Here is a 4,963-nt window from a genome sequence, read left to right as displayed (position 1 = left end):
AAGTTACACTACTGGCTCAAGGAAACAACGTAAAGGGATTGTATTATGAGGATTGGTTAGAATGTGTAGCAAACGATGAATCAGTTCTTTGTTGGGTCGATAACTGGCGAAGTGGTGGAACACTCGAAATTCCTGATTGTCAATTTGTATGAAATATTTTTTTGTTGAACATATTAATATATATCAAATTGCAGCTAAATGACATCACTAGACGTTGACAATAACATTATTGTCCCCATTTTAACAGTTTTCGAACAACAAACCGATATTTCGGATACAATATTGTATTTTGTCCAAGTCGGACACCGACCGTGTTACCTGTCTCTAGTCAATTTTCTACGTGTAGGCACTGATATGCCTGATGCTTTGATTTGCACTGGTAGGATGGAATCTTACAGACTAAGTGTTTGAGAATATTTTAAAACTTGTTCAACAAATACATGTAAATCATTTATCAGAATAAACACAGTTCTCATTTGTTAATACAAATGCTGATCAAATAAGATACAAATTTGTCAAATTTGCATTCTATTTAAAGAAGCAAAGATATTTCGTTATCCTTCGTCGTGTAAATAGCAGTGCTGCATTTAAATCGTCTGTAGGATTAAATAAATATCACTTAAGAAACAGTAATTTGTTGATTCAGGTTATAAAAAAAAACTCGTTTCAATTATTGCCGGGTCATCTTAATATATTTATAAAATTCTTTAGCCTTTTTCTGTCCATATCATGTTTCTTTTCACTGTTTATAGCCATTATTCCTGTTGCGTATTACTATGATTATGCTAGAAAGTAACAGATAACTGTATCATTGACGCAGTATTACACTTCCCACGTAACACGTTTTGTGCTAATATCATATTATTGTTAAGGCGAAAGTTAAATGATGTTACAAATGTAATTTGATATGTTGTTTTTGTAAATTATGCCTATAAGGTGTGTGCATATTTCTTTTAAATATTCTAGAACCAAGTATGGTTCTCATATACTGAACAAGTAATTTGTAACATATGATTATCATCAACAAGTAGTATGGTAAGAAATGAACGCGCGCTCATGATATTCGTTGAAAAAAAAAGAAATTGATAAAAGATTTGTATGGACGGCTTCATGTTGTCAAAATCTACGCGACAAAATCAGATACATCCAAACGTTATTAACAATCAAACGTGTGTTTCAAAAATAGCCAATCTTTTTTTTTTGCATCAAAATGAAGCCATTTATATTTCCAAAAACCTTAATGGTTGAAACAAAAATCATATTTATATCCAAAAACTATAAAATGAAAGATAAATAAATATGATAATAACTTATCTGTTTGAAGTCCGCGTGTGATTTTTAGCTCGACTATTCGAAGAATATGAGAGCTATTGCAGTCATTCCGGCGTCGGCGTCTGCGCCGGAGTCTGCGTTGCTTAAAGTTTTTTGTAAAGTCAAATATCTCAATTATTGCTTGAGATATTCAATTGAAACTTACAATATTTATTTATAGTAACAATGTACATCAGATTGACAAGTTGGATAACTCTGCCAGCAATATTTACAGAATTATGCCCCTTTTTAACTTAGAAACTTTGGTTTAAGTTTTTTTGTAAAGTCAAATATCTCAATTAATGCTTGAGATATTCAATTGAAACTTACAATACTTATTTATTGTAACAATGTTCATCAGATTGACAAGTTGGGTAACTCTGCCTACAATATTTACAGAATTATTCCCCTTTTCAACTTAAAAATTTTGGTTAAAGTTTCTTGTAAAGTCAAATATCTCAATTATTACTTGAGATATTCAATTGAAATTTACAATACTTTTTTATAGTAACAATGTACATTAGTTTGCCAAGTTGCATAACTCTGCCTGCAATATTTGCAGAATTATTTTCCCATTTGAAACTTTGAAACAAGTTTTGCATATCTCTGAAACTATTAAGATACAAACTTGAAACCTCATATGTATATTTGTGACTGAATAGCACTCATATCTGTGTCATGTATTTAGCCTGGTTTATCTACCCCTTTTTTACTTAGTCTCTTGGTTAATGTTTACATGTAAGTTTACATATCTCAATAACTCAGAGATTTTGATTTGAAACTTCACATATGCATGAATGGTCATAATCATATGTCACTGACCAAGTTCCATAACTCTATCTTGCATTTAGGCTGAGTTATATCCCCTTTTCTATTTAGTCATTTGGTTAATGTTTACATGCAAGTTTTACATATCTCAATAACTATTCAAGATATTTATTTAAAACTTCACATATGCATTTAGGATTATAATTGTAGGTCACTGACCAAGATCCATAACTCTATCTTGCATTTAGGCTGGTTTTTCTGCCCCTTTTCAACTTAGAAATTCTTGGTAAAGTTTTGGTTGTAAGCTGTTATTTCATGAACTACTTAAGGGTTTGTGCCTTTTTTGGGACAATTTTATGCAATTATAATAATAAAGCAGTGGTTTACTTGATAAAACATCTTAATAACAATCCTTTGTACCTTTTCGGTCAATTTTTTGTATTCATAGGTAAGCATTATTGTACTCAATAAAACACCCTTGTGACATTTTTTTCAAATAGTCGAGCCTTACTGTCCTCCGACAGTTTTTGTTAGTATTATTATTAAGAGTCAAGCCTCGTCACAGTCTTATTATTATTTTGTTTTACATTCACAAATGTGAATTGAAAGAACAAAAATACATTTTCAGTCTGAGAGTCGACACATTTTTCAAATTTGAAAAAAGTTTATCTAAAACATAAAACAACACTTTGATAAAGAAATTAAATTTTCTTGACAACATTACGTTTTCTTCCCTTAAGAGCAGCATATATACATGATATTTCTTCAAGGTTTTGTGCGATATACATTATGTGCTGTTTAATTCATTTATTTATGCAGGAGAATATATTTATTTTTTACTATTATCTGTGTGTTATTCTAACTTTACAGCTTTAATGATCGCTTAACTTTAACCGCCCGCTGTTTGCAAATACGTTCGTAGTGTTACATGTACTTTATTTTCAAGCATTTTAGTTCATGAATAGATACATTTTTACCATTATTTCACAAACGTGTTTTGTCATGCAGTGATCCATTAACTTTTTACTTGTATTAGTCTTGTAAAGTTCTAAACCTAGTGTTTCTAATATTTTTAACATCATGTTTAAATTATGTCCTTATACATGTATAAGAGTGTTATTTATATGCTGTATATAATGAACATGTCGTGTTCTGTATATAAGTGTTCATTGGAAACTTCTCCCGCATCGTACATTATCAAAGTAAATTGTGTTGCTGTTTTTTTTTTTGTTTTTTTTAATAAAATGTGTTTCATATCTGTGATTTAATTGAAATTTTAATTGTTCCAAGCTATTGGCATTTATAATGTAGATTATTTGAATGATCACGAATGGTTTGTCTGTAGGCAGTGTTTTAGCAATTTAAATGTATGCAGTAAAATAATCAAAACAGTATTTCCTCAAAGGATATTGAAAATTTCTTTGCATCTCTGATAATTATAATTGTTAACGTTTTGTTACAAAAGAAAAACTTTCTTGAGGAGAAATGATGCGTTTATGACTTTAATCTAATCAAAACAACAAAAAACATTTAATGACATGTAGCTGAAAGTGTGATATAATAAAATTTGTAACAAAAGTTTACTTTGTGTGTTTGTCTTTGTCGGTTGTTTTTATCAAAAGCGAAAATAACATTCATTATAAATAGAAATTAACAGTAAATATAAATACACTTTGGTAAAGTTACAGATGATGTATCCATAATTGCACATGAACATAGAATATACTATATTGTTTAACAATCGATATATTTTTTAATGTAAGAATATAAACATGTACTGTCTCTAAAAGAGATTAAAATAAATGAACATGAAGTTCAGTCTCTTTTATCATGTACCTTTTTATAATCTATATAAATAAATCTATATTTTGTTGCATAAATATCTAAATATTTTAACAAAATTGTTCAGCTGTGCCGAGACAGCGACTGTCACAGTTAATGCCGTGACCAGGATTCGAACCTGGGTTGTCGCGGCCACAACGCGAAGTACTAACCACTATACGATCACGGCTATCACCGCTGAACTGACAGATTTTGATAAGCTTCTATACTTCTACCTACTATAATCATAGCTTAACGTAAGAATATTTGTGGCACTTAATCTAGCACTGTTCTGATAAAGGTCTGCACAATAATTGTTCTTTATATATAATGACATAGATTTTAAGAGATTTGACATTGATAAGGCGGTATTTACATGATAAATTATATTATTCATTGAACAATATATTTTAAAATTTATTGAATCTAAATAAATTGAATGAGTTTTCTTCCTAAACTTAAAGTTTCAAAAACCAACCTTAGTTTCAAAGAAATTATAATTCCTGACATTGGTGTGTTCTCTTGTACTAAATTTAAACATAAATATATAGGAATAAATTTTTTTGATCACAAGATATCAGTTTTATAGATGTGAAAAGAAACGTCATATGTTATCATAATTCCTTACGATATTTTGACAACAAAGAAATGAGTGAATGTATCAACAAAACGATTTTTCCTGGACCAATTTCATTTATATGGTGTGAATAATAGAAGCTCATTTATATCCATTGAACGTGTTTTCTGCATCGTTTTTTAATCACTTATTAGTATGTTCTAAAATTTATTATGGTAAGTTTTGATAAGTTTGATAAGTTTATTTCAATATTCCATTGGACCAAATGGTCCATGAGGATAAACAGATACATAATACATGGCAAGACAGTGTAAAGCATATACATACAATAACATGTGTAAATGGAGAAGGTATACACAAAATTGTATATCATCAATTAAAATGAACATCATAACAAAAGGACATTCAAATTTATCTAATGTTAAATAAATTACCACTGTCTAGCAAAACTTACAGAGAAGTGAATTTCATACATTGTTTTGAGTT

General features: G+C 29.3%; 1 non-coding gene across 1 annotated transcript; it reads right to left on the bottom strand.

Annotated features, from left to right (window-relative positions):
* Positions 1 to 4,018: 4,018 nt before the first annotated feature.
* Trnah-gug (transfer RNA histidin (anticodon GUG)) lies at positions 4,019 to 4,090 on the bottom strand. The gene has a single exon. It is a non-coding gene; the product is annotated as a tRNA-His (tRNA).
* Between the last annotated feature and the right edge of the window lie 873 nt (positions 4,091 to 4,963).

The sequence above is a fragment of the Ruditapes philippinarum genome, unplaced genomic scaffold (assembly GCF_026571515.1).
Source record: "Ruditapes philippinarum isolate M1 unplaced genomic scaffold, ASM2657151v2 ctg15017_1_1_1_1, whole genome shotgun sequence".
NCBI classification, from domain to species: domain Eukaryota; kingdom Metazoa; phylum Mollusca; class Bivalvia; order Venerida; family Veneridae; genus Ruditapes; species Ruditapes philippinarum.
This window is presented reverse-complemented; position numbering and strand designations above follow the sequence as displayed.